Genomic DNA, 17,841 nt, shown 5'->3' with positions numbered 1-17,841 from the left:
CCACCACTCAGTTGGCAACACTGCATAAAAGTTTACCCAACCTACGTTGTTCATGACATTCTGTAAAGACCTCTGTCTCAAGTGTCCACCAAATAGATGTCTAACTATAAAGAAAAAATTAATGTTAAGATATTACCTTATACATAAGGTTATTGAACTGTGCAAAGGGCTTTTTGGAAATCCGCCTTTGTTGTTTTTTTCAAATGTAATAAAAAAAATAGCAATCTAGTGAAACTTCTACTTGTACTAGAAAAAGCCTAATTTACAGATTTAGTTTGCATTGTACACACAGACTTACATGTATAAAAGCCAGGATTACTTTCAAGGATTATGAGGATAAATCTTTGTTTCAAGCAGCTCCACTGAGTAAACATTTGGCTAGGTCGGACGTTGATTACTGATGTTGATTCACATGAGCATAAATCACGTAATCAGTAAATCAACAACGGTGCACCCAGAAACATAAGGTTGAGCAGAAAAACAATCAGCATTCGTGGCCTCCAAAACAAAACCAGTAGCGGCTGCTTGGCAATGTCAAGTTTGGAGATATGAGTGGAGCAAATGAGGAAGAACCAGTCACTGCTGCAGACAGGCAGCTGAATAGACGAAAAGAGCGGAGAGACAGGATGGCAGGGCGCCGGAAGGGAGGGCTTCTGGTGTGTTATTGTGAGTGCCGACAACCCATTGCAGGAATCTGAATGCTGGGTGTCACTTTGGAACAGTCAGTGCTGCTGTTCCTGGGTGGTGCGTGGTGGGGAATGGGAGATTTTGCCTTCCAGAGATACTGCATTGTCAAACCTAATCATCCCAGGAATTCCATGTTGAATCTAAAAATAAAAAACCAGTAGATACTTTTACGCGTTCCTGAAACTGTTAAACGGGTGATTGAATAAATAAATGAAGGAATATATCTTAATTGTTTTAATCATAATCAACATTATTACAATTAACTTCTAATGCAAAACATGCTCAAGCAAGTAGAAAGAAGTAAACTATTAAATCCTACATCCAATGATGGAACTAAAATGAAGGAAAACCATGAAGAGAAACAAAACTTAGTTCTACACACTTGTTCTTTAATGTAACTTGAGTTCTGATGTGATGTCTGCATTATGCTCCTTTGATAGGATTATGAATCTTGAGTGTCTCAATATGCAAGACATCTTAAAGGTACAGTATAAAAAACTCTATTGTTGCCCCATTGTGATTTTTTAATGACTCATTTTAAAGATATTTATCTTAACTTTGTACTCCTCTTGAGATCTAGCAGTGATATTGGTCTCAAAGCACTTCTAACTGAGAACTAATGACCTTACTAATATGTGATACTTGAAGCGTTTGAAGTCCTCAACCAGTGCGAAAGGTTATTGCATCAGGGTTTGGGTTTGTGTTTTGAGTTTCAGAGAAATAGGAGCAGAATATAAATCAAATGATTTTCTATACATTATTAATTCCCTATACCATGAGAGCTGCTGGGCAGATATTGTGAATGATAAAACATTTTTCCTGAGTCAATTGCCCCACATTAAAGATGAGGTCAGGGCCTGGGTCCACCAAAGTGGCTCTTGCACGTACATTGGTCGCAGATACAGTGGCATGTTTTAAGGTGTTTTCACACCGAAAGTGACTTCAGCGACTCTATCGATTACATTCCAAATCAATGTAAAGCGGCCTCCCTTCATGCAAAGTGACTCACGTAATTCCAGCGATTGGAGTCGCAGGAAGTCGCGTAAACTTTTCAAGCGACTACGAGTGACACTGTGTTGCGTCATCCAATCAGCAACGAGTTTCTATCTGTGTCATTTCCCTGGTCGTCACGTCACTGGAGAAACATGGAGAAAAGCGTTATGCTTTCATGTGCTACATGAGGATCTCATGAACCAAGAGACGACAACGTCTGTCCATCTGGCATTTCAGAATTTTGTACAAGTACAGTGCCACAATCGTAGTAAGATTAGCCATGTTCTATGTGAAAATGAAATTTTAGCCGAAACGGGCTTTTGAAATTGGCGGGGTAGATAAAGCAATGAAGCAAGCAGAAAGTGCAACTAAGTTCAAGTGACTCATCACTGGCGGTTTCAGGAACTATAGTCACTGAAGTCGCGTTCGGTGTGAACGCAACTCTAGGCTTTGGTATACAATCGTATTGGGCTTAACCTAATATTCGTTGATCCCAAATATCAGTTCTAGGTGTAAGCACTCACCCTCTCCCTCTGTTCACGGCCACCATCACTATACTTAAGTCAGGTGCTGCATCGCCCTCTTTTTGTCACTGTACTGGTTCAATAGATTACACCCCACAACACAATATGCACAATAGTAGCACCACAATATCCTTTCAGCACGGCCAAAATAGTTGACTTTTAACCTCTCATTCCACTGTCCCACCCTAATTCCCTCTCCTCTGTTCCCTTCCCCCTCACCAAGGTGTAACACTGCCCTCTCTTTTCAAATCTTCCTTCTTTTTTTTTTTTTTTTTCTTTTTACCTTGACAACACAACAATAAACACAATATACACAACCACAATTTCACATCGCATCACTTAAAACTATTCCTCACCCATTCCATATCCTATCTTGTATCCCTCTTCCCTGCTAACTTCCCCACCCCCCTCCAACCCCTCACCTTGGTGTAACACTGCCCTCTCTTTTTTACATCCTCCCTTTAATAAAGTATTTCTTACCCTTCCCTAGGGAGGGCTGGTGACGGTCACAATTATGCAATGAAATAAATAAATTTATTTAATTGCAATAATAAAATATGCATTGCTGTCAAAAGATTGCACTTCTTGTAGTGTTAACCTTCGAAAGCATGTGCAGACTAGGTAATAAAATCTTCCTTCTAATAAAGTTTTTCTTATCCATCCTTAGGGAGGGCTGGTGATGGTCACAGTTATGCAATAACATAAATGTAGTTATTTCATAAAACATAGCTGTCGTAAAAAGATTGCACTACATGAAATGTTGACTTTTGATAACATGTGCAGGCAAGGTGAAAAAATAAATAAACAAGGTCACTAAATTTGTTGAAAGGGTACTTAAAGTTTTCATGTTTACTTCATGAATGGTGTTTAATGTATTTCCAATGAGAAAAAGTAATTTTCTGAACAGTTTAATTTCTGGAAATACAACCAATGGACCTACATTTTTAGGCAGATGTGACATGGTATAGTTCATTGCAGGGCAGCGTTAACTCCCACATTCTTTTGTCTTTGTTAACTGGCTTTTCTCCACATTTCCCTTCATTTTCTTTTGTTTTTTATGACAGAAAAAAAAAAAAAAAAAAACACGGATGTGTGTGTTGTAGCTATTTTTGTCATTTCTGGAGCTGTTAGTCCAACTGACAATGTGCAACATTCATCGAGACAAATATCTCGAGGCAAGCATTGCCATAATTAATACACCACCTTCATCGCGGTGTTGGAAACAACACACCGTATGTTTTTGGGGCTTAGACACACATGTTTGTTTTCCTCTAAATTGTATTTTTCTCCCATCCTCACCACTTTGTATGCCAACTGCATCCCGTCTGGTCACTCCAAACACTGTTTGATAGTCAGATAGTCTGTCAGTGCATCTGCCATGAAATTAAGAGACCAGCGTGGCCCGAGGCAAAGGAGCACTCAATTAGGTTTCACTTGTGATCCGGATCAGGGATTTTTGCTGTCTTGTATGTTTAATCGCACAACTGGCAGAGATAGTAATTTACAAAGCTCTGTTTTCAAGGTTACAAAACTAACATGAGTAAAATGATCAGGAGGATAAAACGTATATGATGTCTCATGTTTTGTTTATATTCTGACTGACTTTGGGTTAATATTGAAATTTTTTTTTTTTTTTATCTACTTTTTTAAACTAAAATATTTTCTACAAAAGTTAAAATGACAAATTTAATGGTTTGTGTGAACAACATAAACATGCACATTCCACAGAGAAAGACCCAAGTGTCCACCCTGGGGATTGAACCAAAGACCTTCTTGTTGATGTGCTAACCACTACGGCAGTGTTAATTCCAGCAAATTCATTTTGTCTTCTTTTTTTAAATAATATGTTAAGGTTTCATTTATTCAGACAACTCGTTTTCAGGAAAATGGATCTCCTGACATGTTTTGACTGCCAACTATCAGTCTTCCTCAGAGGTCGAGTCAAGATCAAGACAAGTTGAGATCAAGACAAGACCAAGATCATAAAGATCAGTTTGGAAAAACCATGTCAAGGCAGAACAGTTAAAGAGCATTCTGCCTCTAATTTGACTTTTCTTTTGAACACATTTGACAGACAAAAACAAGAAGTCCGAAACTCTTTGAAAGCACAACTTGCAAAAATCCCAAATCTTGACAAAAGTTTTCAACTAAATTCTTGCAAATAAATCCTTGTCTATTTGAAAAACCACTTGATACATACAGATTATTATTAAGTATCTGAAAATAATATGCATATTTGCCAGGTGAATGAGGTGAAAGTTGGGCTGTGCGATAAGGACCAAAACTCATATCTTGATAGTTTGATTTCAAATGAAGTCAGACCAGAAAGACAATTCTGGGTTAACTTTGATGTTCAAATGCCACACAGGCACATTTACTAAAACACAACATGTCCCACTTTACAGTAATGAACAGCATGTGTGAGTGAGTTCTGCAGTGTGGCTTGTTTAGGGGAAGATCTGGGTTAGCAACCCATCAAACTTTGCTTTTTATGCTGTTCTGAGAAATGGTGAAAGCTGCAACTATTTTAAAACAAAATAAGATTTTTGTTAACCCCAAAAAGAAAACTTGATATATCTTGAATCTTGATATATTGCCCAGCTCTAGCCTAAAGTAAGTGTCCAGACATGAAATCAGATGGAGTGACACATAAGGAACTGGAAAAGATTTCAAATCAGTGAGCTAACGCCAAATATTTGAAGTCAAATTACAACAGTAATGAATCAAGAACAGTTCCAAGTGCTTCTCCTTATTGTCACATTAATGAAGTTAAAGAATAGCAGATCAATGTTGGTTTTGACGGAAAATCCTGAGTTTGGCCAGTCAGACAAGACCAAGTCTTTCAAAATGTGGTCTTGATTACGACAACACTACACCATGTAAAAGCCAAGGATATCTAAATTAAAAGAAGAAAAAAACACATTACTATTACTCTGTATACTGTGTATCCTTAAAGCTGATATCCGGAGTTTCTGACAAACGTCTTGATGTCCCGCCCTAAACAGCCTCACTTCCTCCCACTGCCTCTGCTATCTACCAGAAGCCACGCCTGTACTTTTCTGCACTCACATTGCGGAACATAACAAGGTTGCGTCGGGTCGCATTGATATAGTTCTATGGGTCAGGTAAGAGCCAAAATCATATTTACCTGTTGTGACGCACGACCTTGTTTCACTTTGATTACCAGTCTCAAAAACAGGAAGTTGAAGCCTATTGGCTGGGTGCAGTTGGCGATTGTTTCCATTTGTCTAGGGGCCTATAGGATGAAGGAGGGACTTATATGCATTAATGTATATGAATGACCACCGGCAGTAAACCATAGTAAAAGACAAGTTTGGTATTTTTTCGCATTTCAAAAGAATGATACATAAACAGATTTCTCAGAAACTCCGGATATCAGCTTTAAGTCAAGTTGTGAGCATTCCATTAAGGAAACAACAAGCAGCGCCACTCAACGGGTTGGAAACATCTTTGCTTTCAGGGTTGCCTTAATGGACATGGCATTTAACACGATTGTGGAAACCTGCATGAGTGGTTGGGTCTCCTGCTGCTGTTGCACATCTGCTTTACTTTGCATTTTGTTGCTTACTAAAACATTCTCGCTCCGCTTTTAGAGAAAACTTTGCAAACTAAACTCTGGCTGTTAGTAAATCATCCGGCTCATTAGATATTTACGGTTGTGACTCTACGAGTTAACCAGAGCGCTTTACTAATGATGTGTGGGTTATTTAAATGCCAACAAGACAGTTTTCTAGAGCTGTTAGCCATAAAATAGTGGCAGCAGATTCAAAGATGCAGAAGTAAAATAAGGAAATGGGATTCGAACTGTTTCTGGAAAGAACGACTGGCAGGCTGACTAAAGGAAGAGGAAAAAGAAGTGTTTTCATCTTCCTGCCCATTCCCCCCCACCCTCGCTCTTCCATCTTTTTCTATTTCCATCTTCCTGCATCTATCACTCTCTTTCTCTCTGTATTATTCTCTCAGTCAAGAGTTGCCATGACAAGGCTGTTTATTTCTAATGGTTGACATTTCACCCTGTGCTGCTCGCCTGAAAGAACACACCAGGATGAATGCGCTGCAATTTTCAAAGGAACATCTTGTTATTAGCAAGCGTTTCCCCTCCATTCTTACAGTCGGCATGTAGATAAACACTTGCTTGCACAAACAAAATACACACACACACACACACACAAGCGCACACACACACATGCACGCTGAGGGCCTCGCTGCAGCGCAAAGGTGCATTTAAAAATGGAAAGATTCATCGTGCTTTTTAACCTTTCATCTGCGAGCGGAGGAAAAAACAGGTTTCTGACTCCTACATCAGGTTCGACATTCAGCTGCATCTTCTGCTCGGCTTTTTTCTCCTCCTACACTCTTTTCTTCTCCTCCCTCCTCCAAGGAATGGAACTGACACAGAAATTATTAAAAAGGAAGAGCTACAGCACATTAACTACGGCTCTCAGGTGGTTACAGTGACATCTTTGAAACTGACTGATATATTTCATTAAGTTTTTAATTCAAGTCTTTGTATGACTCGGTTTTTAATGTTTGTATGTCCTTACAGTTTTATTCATTTATTTATCTCAAACAAATGTATTACAAACAGAAAATCTTTTGTAGTATGTCTACATACAGACAGTTGGGTGCTTTCTGTGCAGAGTTTGCATGTTCTCCCCGTGCTGCGTAGCTTTCCTCCGGGTACTCCGGATTCCTCCCACAATCCAAAAACATGACTGCTAGGTTGATCTCTGAATTGGCCGAAGGGGTGAATGTGTGTGTGTGAGTGTTTGTCTGTCTGTGTGTTGCCCTGCGATAGACTGGTGCCCAGTCCAGGGTGTACCCCAGCCTAATTCGCAGTGTGAGGCGCAGATAGGCACCGGCAGACCTCTGCGACCCTGAAAAAACAGGAACAAGCGGGTCAGAAATTGGATGGATGGAAGTATTAACATAAATACTGTAGATAAACATAAATAAATACACTGCTCAATAGGGAGCGGGAGTTTCACATTAACCTGCCAAGACACAAGAAATTAAAATGACCCATAGGCTACAATCTCACATTGTTTCTTAAATGTTCATGAATATGTCTCTTTTATAAAATAAAAAAAAAATAGGACAACTGTTTGGATTATTTGCCTCTTTTTTTTTAATTGATGTTAAACTTGTTATCAAAAATTACAACTGCACATTATCAAATTTGGTTCTCTTGAATTAGTTTTTTAATCTTTTTTTTAATTATTCTATATAAGTATATTAACCTAAATATTTATTTATTGTCTTTATTTATCCATGTATAGTTCTGCTGAAAAGGAAAGGTTTATTATTTTTCTATTATGTATTTAAAAAAAAATATTTTTTAAACACATTTTTAATAATTTATTGCTGGAGAAATAATCATTACGTCTCATTATGTCTCAAATGTCACTGAAAAAGCAGTACCAGCATGGTATGGTTATTTACTTGTTGGTCACCTGATTGATAAATGAGCAACAGTGACTCTTCAGCAGAGCTGAAGTCAGAATGTGAACATTTTAAAAGTTAAAGGCGTATCATTGAGAGGGAGATTTTTGGTCATGTTGTTGATGTAACGTGTGTGTTGATGATTTTCAATGATTTTACATTGTTTTGTATGCGCTATACAAATAAATTTGCCTTGCCTTGTGATGATTATACAACGGTGCATCTTTCAACGTGGTCCTTCTGTCCACTAACCACAACCAGTCGACGCAGATGGCTGCCACCTCTGCACCTGGTTCTGCTGGAGATTTCTTCCTGTTAAAAGGGAGTTGTTTCTTCCCATTATCGCTAAATGCTTGTTCATGTGGATCTTGTTGGGTTTTCTCTTTGTTATTATGAATTGAGATGACTGTTGTAAATTGCGCTATATAAATAAAGTTGAATTGAATTGAACCTATGTTTCCAGTTTTGGTTTTTCCTTCTTGACAAAGCAACAGGAAAAGTGTGTTCATTAGATAGATGGACGTGTCAGTCCTTTCCAATACTTTTTTTAATGAGTGACAGCTATTTCTTGCCTATTTAGAGGTCTGACACATTTAAGATTAAGCTTGACTCTTCATGTTGGGGTGTTAGTTCTACTTTTGTGCATCAAAGCCACAAAAAAGATACACTAATCCTGTTGTTAGCCAGTATCTAAATCATTGGGTCGATGAGCCTGTCACATCATGCCTTTGATTTATTTTCACTTGGACTAATATTTAAGGCAGAACTAGATGAACATTAAGTTCTACAACTTCAGACTTTTCCAAGTTTTTTTCTATTTAAGCTTTGAAAAGCCTTATCTGCTGTCCCGTCTAGCCTTTGACAGAAGTCTCTGTGAGAATCCATCAAATGAACACATTTTGTTCAGGAGTGACAAATAAGCAACAGTAACAGCCAGGCACGTCTCACCCATTGGGAGTGCAGGGGATGGGACACCCGCACATTCATAAAAACAAAAACTTACCCCCCTCACTTTTTTCAGAGGGATTCATTGGCGAAAACATATTGGTGACCAAGCCAATCACAGCCATTTAACGAAGCCACCATTCCAAGATGGTAAACAAAGAGTTAACAGCGAGTAACAAGTGGCAAAATATGGTCCAAAAGAAGAAAAAAGTGAAATGTCACTGAAATGGGCCAAAAGAAGACTCTACAGTGTTATTTATTTACTTACTTGGATGAAAAGTGGCAAAAAAAAAAAATGGTAAAAAAACGACAATTGGATAAAACTGTCAAAAAAAGAACTTGCAAAAATTAACACAAATTAGGAGAAATTGATATTTATGGGCAACAGGCAGCTATAATCTGATAAAAAAAAAAAAATTAAAGAAAGGGGCAAAAATTGGACAAAGGAAGTTGCAAAACGGCCAAAGAAGAAGGTTTAAAGGGGTTAAAAAGTTTTCTCTTTTAAGATTTCCTGGGGGAATAATAATTGAAATCAGGCTATAAAGAGCCACAAGTTGGGTATCACTTACTTACTAACAGTTTTATCATTGTTATAGTAAATTAATTAAAGGAACTAAATTGGGAGCTGAACGTTGCCTATACCCTTAGAACACCCTCACTAATAAAACCACTGCCCCACCCCTGGTAACAGCTGAAAGCAAGTTGATAAGCCAGCACTGGAATAAAAAGCAGGATTTACTCAAACTGGATGAGATAACCTCACTTCCAAACTGTGTATTACCATTGACGGTTGGAGGGGGGAAGGGATCAAAGGTAGCACTGTGTGAGATCCTGGCGAGGTTTGGTCAATTCCTATCAAGTCAACTGGACGTGGAATTTGTCCACAGGTGCCTGATCCAATTGGCAGCGTTGACACGGACATGAAGTGAAATTGAACAGTGGAGTAAATGTGCAAGGCAGTATTATTGGTCTTTTCCTGCAGCGAGGAAAACAGAAGCAGGGGGTGGGGGGGCACTCTGTCTGAGGTGTTGTGCTCACCTTGTAGGCTGCCAGGCCCCATTAGAGGGTGACAAACAGACGTCCAGTCGGCTCGGCGCTGTCAGACCCTGGTAATGAAAGACACATCAGCCTTCGAAAAAATTGGAGGGGATGGAGAAGGAAGCGGAGGCGGAAGCACAACAACAACAACAACAACAACAACCCTGACACAAACACGTTTTAGGACTAATGGCTCAAATGCTACTGCACTATGAAGCAATGCAGGGGAGTAATAAGACTTCTCTGCGCCAGGAGTCTGACATGGAAAATGTCAAATAGTAATGGAAAAATAGGAAATTTCTCGGAAAGCGATTGATATACTGATGAAAATATAGCACACAAATCTAGTCGGAGCTACTGGAGACAATCATATTTTCAGATAAATAAAGAATAGTGTAGGCCTCATATAGATCATTCAATTCAAGATCAGTTGCTTAAAAAACATGTAAAAGGTGGAATCGTTTTCTACACTGAAAACATTCTCTTGCACAACGCATTGCATTGTGGGATGTGGAGTCCCGTAGATGGATGCTTTGGTGTTTTTACGTCATTCTTACTGTGAAATCTTGTGTTTTTCACCAGAAACTTCACCGACTTTTCTGGTGTTTTCACAGACCGAAAGCTGCAAAAAAACAATGGCAGGTGTTTATTTTGGGGTTTACCCGGAAAGACCAAAATCCTGCCGTAGTAATCTAGTAGTAATAGAAAAATGTGAATTTCCTGGAAAGTGATTGATATACCAATATAATTAAAAGTCAGCAAAATATATATAGTACACAAATCTAGTTAAAGCTGCTGGAAACAATAATATTTTTATCAGATCAATCAAAAATAGTGTATTGAAAACTTGCAAAACACATTGCATTGTGGGCTGTGGAATCCTGTAGACGGGAGTGTTTTTACTTCATTCTCGCTGTGAAATCTTGTGTTTTCCCCTAGAAACTCAACCAAAGCGACTTCCCAACACATCTCTGGTGTTTTCACTGAAAGTTGCAGTAATGTCTACTAACTATATTAGGACATTTTTGAAGTATGCATAGTGGGCACACTGGTCATACATGATGCATTGCGAACGAAACGTAAAATCATCCTGGGACCGGCTTCAAGCTGAAAGTCAAACATTCCCTTTTCAAAATCTCTTTTTGTCTTTCATTTAGTTTTGTGATTTCCACAAGTGTTTTGACTTCATTCTATCTGTAAATTCTTGTTGTTTTTCACCAGAAACCTCACCAAACTGACTTCTTTTCTGGTGTTTTCACAGACTGAAAGTTCCAGAAAAACAATGGCGGATGTTTGTTTTTGGGCCCAAATCCAGCAGTAACTGAAGGTCCGGTGGAGTGAGGTGATATCATGGGGAACCAAAATGGTGTCAAGCAAAAGTAAAAACACAAATAATGGGATTAATAAAGGAATTCTGATTCTGAACTCAACATCCCATAATGCAATGCGCAACACCTCTCTTTTGAGCATTTACATCTTTTTTTTTGGGGGGGTAAATTATATTTAACTTATTGATCTAGGCCTACACTATGCCTTTTTCTAAAACAACAAAAAAAATCACTCATAACCACAAAAACCCTGAAACAAACATATGGTTCAAATGCTCCTGCACTATGAAGCAATGCAGGGAGGAATAAGACTTCTCTGCGCCGCGTAACTCGAGCAAGACAAGGGAAAAAAGATAGACGTGAGGTGTGAGTAAAAATAGATGAAAGAGAATTATGCAAAAGTTTATGATAAAAGAGAAGCATATACCTAACAAGAAGCAAATTGAGCATAACAGGAACGAATTCTTTGCTATTCACGATGATGCTGTGCCAACAAACAGCAAAAATACAGCATCTGTAATTATCTTGGTTCCTGCTGCATTGCCGTGTAGTGATTTAGGACTACTAATAAAGGCCCGTACTAACAAAGCATCTATCTTTGGTGCTGTGGTCGAGGGCTGTGCTCTCCATAATAAAGCTGGTTTGGAGTATTTCTATTCCCTTTGCAATGAATCAGAGTTTCACTCCGCGAGCCGAGAAGGAAAGTACATTATAATGAATTTACACAGGAAGGCAGATGGGAGCACCTCCACACATTACCAATTGAGCAGTTTGGGCGTTTTGTCATCGTAAACCACACACTCCAGTGATGGAACACACTCTTTTTTGGAAGTGGAGAGAATGCCGATGCGAATTGTGTCATCCTCTGACCGTCCCTGCTTTGTAATCTTTATATAGAAGATGGATGAGACTGGGAATTGTCTAAAGGGAAACATAATTCCTCTGCATGGCTTTAGAGCCAAATAAAAGGTCTTTATCAGTGCTATAATTCTCCCTGCACACTCTGCCGTACCAGAGAGAAACAAAGACATTGTCACCTGTGTAGAAAGGGCCGTTTAAGTGATATATTAATTGGTGTGTTGGTTATTTTTCAAGTTGACAACAACAGATTTCAAATTGAGACCTAATGGTTGTAGGAATTATTCCCTGCATTGAAATCCTTATCTAAAAAATACTCTTTTTAAGTGCTATCAAATACATTCACTTATATAGTGCCTGAAATATCACTGAAACAGGCCCTAAAGGGCATTACAATATCAGCCAAATTCACATTTCACACTAGCATTGTGCAAGACTGGTCTTGGTTTTTTTTTTTTTTTTTTTTTTTTAATTTTTGTTCTTTGTCGTTTTATTATCACAGAAGCACAACAGGTACCACTATGCATGTGAACACTTAAACTTATACTATCAATGAAACAAAGTTCAAAGGAATGCTTATACAAAACAAACAATCAAAACATCACAGCATGTTTTTCTTAACCTCCTAAAAAACAGAAACAAAAAGAGCTCTACGTGGTTTAATGACCAATAAAAATGGCAGAAAGACGCTAAAGCACTTTGGACTTCTTCCCTTCACTCTGTACCAACAACACAATGACCTACAGATCTGCATTTTGGGACTGAAGTGCCAGAGCAGCATTCCTCTCTTTTCTTTTTGTGACATAACAGTCTAAATAAATGGACTCACTATCCAGCTATACAAGGACCATTAGTTAGACCTGATACTTTCGAGTTTCTACTAAAGAAAAACCAAAGGGGCGAACACTACTGAGGTTATTATTGCTACAAAATAAACTGTGCAAGTATTCTTCTTTAATTTGGACAGAAACCCTTAGTTAAAACTTGTTTTTAAACCAATCAATCAAAGCAAAGCCAGAGTACCAGAGTATAAACTGATCACCTTTATGTTGGACATTCAAGAAATCATAACCTGGTCTTGGTTTTAAGAGCATTTTTACTTGCTCTGCTCTCGTTTTAGGATTAGCCGAACTCAGGATTTTCCGTCTAGATCGATCAAGACCGGCTCTGATCTGCTGTTCTTTAAAGTTCTTTAAAGTGACTGATTCATTAATGTTGTAATTTGACTTCAAACATCTCGCGTTAGCTTCCTGATTGTTCAGCCTTCTTGGGAATCTTTTCCAGTGCCTAATGTGTCAGTCCATCTTATTTCTAGTAAAAAAATACCTTCCTTTTTTGAGATATTTGAAACAGTTCAGCGTCTTTGAAATACATACAAGGGTTTTTATTTGTTTTGCAAGAATTTAGTTGAACTAAATTTGTCAAGATTTGAGATTTTTGCCAGTTGTGCTTTGAAGAATTGCATAGAAATAGTTTTTGTCTAATTTATTTAAAAGAAAACTAAAATTAGAGAGATAATGCTTTGTAACTGTTTTTAAAATAGATTTTGATGATCTTGGTCTCGACTCCCAAAAGTCTTGGGCTGTGTTCAAGATGTCTTACTAAAGTACTACTCATACTACGTCTGACGTCAAAATGAGTGTGTAAAGTGTTCACAATAGATAGTCTGAAAAGATTGAGTGTGCAAGAAACAGCTGGATGTATAATATACCGGGGCATTTTTTAAGTATGCACGGTGGACACACTAGTCATACTCAAGCGCACCATGATGTACTGCGAGCCAAACATAAAATGGTCCTGGAGCACAATCTCTTTTCAAAACAAAAGCATCTCTTCTTGTCTTCCATCAGATTTCATCCCTTTTATAAATAGTGTTGAAGTGAACCGGAAGTTTTGTCAGTTGCACGATGGAGGGTCTCTGAAAATCTCCAAAATGTCAGCATGAAATGTTTTTACGTGGGTTTTATGGATCAAATGAGCACATGTTGATATTCTAGTTGGTCACTTTCTCACTTTAAATGTTTTCAGAACTTTCAAAAGTGGAGAATCAACAGAAATATTCAGCCTCAGTGTGCTTCAGGTTTTTGTCGTTGTAGATTTCAAATGTATCTTGGGAAAACTTGGAAGTATATTTCAGTGGGAACGCTCATCATTCCAATCATACTTATAGTATATAGTAAACAGTGCATACTCATTGCGTTTGTAGTGTATAGTACTGAGTTTGCCATTTCAAACACAGCCTTGGTCTTTTCTCAGTCTTGACGGATTCTGGTCTCAGGCAACTCTTGCTCTCAAATAATGTGGTCATGAGTAAAACACTAATTCACACTCATACAAAGTGTGACAGCTGCCTTTCAATGAGTATATTTGGTCATTTTGGCTGCAGTGTGATAGTGTTGCACTGTATAAGATCTAAAAATGACCGTTTTTACTTATTTTACTCACATGTTGATAAAAATATGATGACCCAAGTGAACCGGATAACTTAAAGTGAGTGACTCAGATGTAAATAAATCACACAGTCAGGATGGTATTTAAAGAGTAAAGAAGAAAGATACATGTAGTAAAATGATTCCCTCCAATGCTTAACGCAAAGGCAACTCAGGTCGGTCTTTAAAAATAACTTTTACCAGCTCAATTAGTTGCTCAAAAGTAAAAGCTTGGTGGGCGTGCGTGTGTGTGTGCGTGTGTGTGTGTGTGTGTGTCTTGCTGACATTTCCGTTGCAGTGTTGATGCCTAAAAAGTGGCGCTCCATGACTAACACCAATAGCACTGAGCCTTTCAATACAGGCCTGACAAAATCATTACTCTGCTTCCTCTTAGGTTAAAACCTCACACTACACGGCCACTTAGGAATATGGATCAGACTTGTAAAATGGTGAAAGGGCAGGTTAATGCAATCAATTATTTTTAACAGTAATGGCTATGTAAGAGTCCTTGACATACCCACACAGTCTATCTCTGTGCAATGTAATGGGCTTCAATGATTCTTGTGTGTGGGCTGGTGCTGTGTTTGGTCCCAAGATGACATTTAAAAAAGGGCTAAAGATCAGTTCATTGCAGAGAAAAAAATAAAATACATTTATAGTTAGATTGAGGTTTGAGATGCAATTAAAGTAAAATACTAAAATGAATGTGCTTGGCTTTTCCAAGACTTCTCAAGTTTTGGGTTTTGGGTATTTTCTTTTACCGTATCCAAACCCTTTTATGAAGTTTGTTTAGGTATGACTCTGACAGTTAGCATAGCAGGCCAGCAGCAGCATGATTACAGTAAAGATAGGGATACAAATATTTAAATGGATGGATATGCAGACATGGAGCAGTGAGGGGGCCCCAGTGTTTGTAGATGTTTGCAGAAACACACAGGAATGTAGGGAAACACCGTTTACCGGGGCCAATACGACCGGAATAAGAGACAACCCCTAGGCATACTGTGATTGGCTGAGTCTATTCTTTAGCCAATAGCATACCTCATAATAAAAGGGGGACAGACAGTTTGGGCTGAAAAAAGACCTAATCAGAATCAAAACTAACCAATCCAGGAAAGCCTAACATCCCGACTTGTGACATTTTTCTAGGAAAATAGCACATTTCTTTGAAAGCGATTGATACACTGGTGCAATTACTAGTCCAGAAAATATGGCAGCTGATAATTTTTTTTATCAGATGAATAAAGAATAGTGTACGCCTCATAGATCTTTAAATTGAAGATCAGTTGCTTAAAAGTTTGAATTGCGCTTTAAAGTTTATTTTGATCTCCGCTGCAAACACTCTTTTGCACAACACATTGCACTGTGGGATGTGGAGTCCCGTAGACCGGTGGTTCTCAAACGGTTTTGGCTCTCGTAACCCCTTTCACTTATTTCTTATTCCAAGTACCCCTACAACATTTTGCTCTAATAATGTTAAAAAACAACTCTAGAACACAATGATAGAATGAATGTGTCACACTGGACCAGACAGGAAAGGACTCAAATGTGAGACCCAGAATCAGAGTTCAAGAGTTTATTCCAAAAACAGGTTCGGTACACGGGCGGGCAGGCAGGCAGAATCAGGCTGAGGCAGAATAACACTAAGAAGAACACGGGATCATTGGTTTGGAGTTAACACAGACAATCTGGCAAACAGAAACTGAAGGAGCTGAACTAAATAGACTGACTAATGACTGATTAGTGGCGGCTGGAAACCCAGGGGAAACTGATGGGGCAGGCTGAACAGAGGGTGAAGCCGACTGGAATGACAAATAAACCGTGGGTGTGACAGAATGAATGTTAATACACATTTTAAAGAATCTCATTTTGTAAATAAGTAACTGTATTTTGTTCCTGATAGATTTATTTGTAGAGTTTTTATCATTTCCGGTCATCTCCCACGTGGTGTGGACTGACCCTCGCATTTTCAATTCATGTTCTAATCAAGATCATTTCCATCATCTTTATTATGACTATCATTTTCCACTGAAAATAAACATTATAAAACCCCATATTTTTATGGCTTTCATTTGTTAATTTTCCACTCTCTCCCTCTCTCTAAAGTGCTCCCTGTAGTGCCATTGCGTACCCTTAATTGAGAAAAACTGCCGCAGACGGCTTCAAGTGTTTTGACTTCATTCTCGATATGAATTCTAGTTGTTTTTCAGCAAAAACTCTCACAAAGTCTGGAAAGACGCACATGCGGCCGTAATTGACTGTCTGGCCGAGTTAGGTGACGTCATGGGGAACTAAAACAAAATTGTTGTCCAGCGGAACCTTGTCTGGCGAAGAAACACAGGAAATCACGTTAAAAATGACTTGAAAACACTTCTATACATCCAATTAAGGAACTCCACATCCCACAATGCAATGCGCAAAACCTTTCTTTTGAACATTGACATATTTTTTGGGGGGACAAATGAACACAATGTCTTTATCTGAAACAAAGCATTATTAGCAGCTTTAAACACAAAAACAAAAACAACATGAAAATGTAAATCAATAGTAAAACTTTATATTCACACATCTTTTTTTTTCTTCCCAAGAGAACATTTTGTGTTCTTTAGGGGTTTGAAGCTATTAAAGCTCTGCTAGTTCAACCACAGTACATGATTAAGAATGCTCAGTTGCTGCTACATGCATTTCTATATATGATGAAAAAAAAAAAAACTGAACTAGTAATCATATTCAAAGTGTGCTGCAGTTGCCGTACAAAAGCCTTCCATTAAAAATCAACACACATCTGAAAGCGAGCTACATCAACGAGCAAATGTGACCCCACCTCCTAAACACACACAACGGGGGGTTAAAGGAAGAGGGCAGATATTTTCCCGCACCCCAGGGAGCCTCGTTACTGCAGAGAGTGGGTGGAGGCAAACGTGGTACAGGCCAGTGAGTTTGAAAAAAAGGCAGCAAAGAGGCAATATGATGGGTGATCTTACATCAGTCTTTACTTAGTGCACACACACACACACACACACACACACACACACACACACACACACTGACCAATACAACACTGAGGACTGCACGGCGACATCTAGAAAGCTTTCTTGTTTACAAGTCAGGGACAAAGTACTCAGAACTAAAGTCCACCTGCACTGACGAAACATACACCATATTTATGGAGCTCAGTTTCTACTTTGTGCAACAGTAACGTTCCCTGAACAAACATAAAAGTGGAGGAAAACCAAGTGAAAACCTGCTGTGGCGGGACCACCTCTATGGAAAAACACAAAAAATAACAATAATACCGTACATGAAATATCTATGATGAGCTATTAGATGTTTGGGTGGATTTATATTGTTTTTGATGCTTTAAACTGCCTTAAACTGCCCTCTGTGGGCAAAAAAGAACTAACATGCTTAAAATCTAATTGAAATTAGAATAAAAGTAACAAAATGAAGTCTTGGCAAATGCTACATCCAGGAGGCAGCAGTATAAGTTTAACTTTTCAGAACCAGAACAAAGAGGTTATTAAACGTCTTTCCACTGGCTACCAGTCAGCCTCAGAATACACTGTAAAGTTCTGC

This window comes from Gouania willdenowi, chromosome 6 (genome assembly GCF_900634775.1).
Source record: "Gouania willdenowi chromosome 6, fGouWil2.1, whole genome shotgun sequence".
NCBI lineage: Eukaryota > Metazoa > Chordata > Actinopteri > Blenniiformes > Gobiesocidae > Gouania > Gouania willdenowi.
The sequence above is the reverse complement of the archived record's forward strand: the minus strand, read 5'-3'. Positions refer to the sequence as shown.